The 565-nt window shown below is 49.6% G+C and overlaps 1 long non-coding RNA gene across 1 annotated transcript in view; it reads right to left on the minus strand.

Moving 5' to 3' along the window:
• Window positions 1-565, minus strand: part of LOC102670827 — a 19,604-nt gene that overhangs the window by 18,849 nt on the left and 190 nt on the right. The window lies entirely within an intron of this gene.

A 565-nucleotide genomic window follows, 5' to 3' on the forward strand; every position in this document is an offset into this window, starting at 1 on the left:
CGATTCCCAATCCTCCACGATCCCCTCCTCCCCCTTCTCGAGAATCGAGAATCTCCAACTCGTCGACCGACGTCTTCGACTTTCCACCTGCGACTCGCTCGAGTTTCGCTTTTCGTTTCGCCGCCGCGTTCGCGAAACGTGGAAAAAGAAAAACAAGAAAAAAATTTAATTTAATTACGCCATTCGATTTTACTTTACGGTGACGAAGTGGAATATCCGTGGAACGATATATAATAAATATCGTTCTCGATATTACTCGCCGTTTACCGGTCTAAAAAGGCGTCGTAACAAATGACACGATCAATCGCGCTGGATTCGTCGTTTCGTTGCATACGCAGATATCAAACGCGTGTAAGCGGGTATCTGAGTCGGCGACCGACTCGGACAGAAAATAACCTTTGGAACCGTCGAGATTTTCCATCTTTTTTTCTATCGTCGTGGCGACCTGCGTGCCGAAAGAGAGGAGGGAGGGAGGGATATCTAGTCGCCACGGTTACGAAATGCCCTTCGCGCGTCCAATTTCTTCGCGAGACACTTCGCGACACCGCGGTGACACACCGCGGTC

The sequence above is a fragment of the Apis dorsata genome, unplaced genomic scaffold (genome assembly GCF_000469605.1).
Source record: "Apis dorsata unplaced genomic scaffold, Apis dorsata 1.3 scaffold_889, whole genome shotgun sequence".
Classification (NCBI taxonomy): domain Eukaryota; kingdom Metazoa; phylum Arthropoda; class Insecta; order Hymenoptera; family Apidae; genus Apis; species Apis dorsata.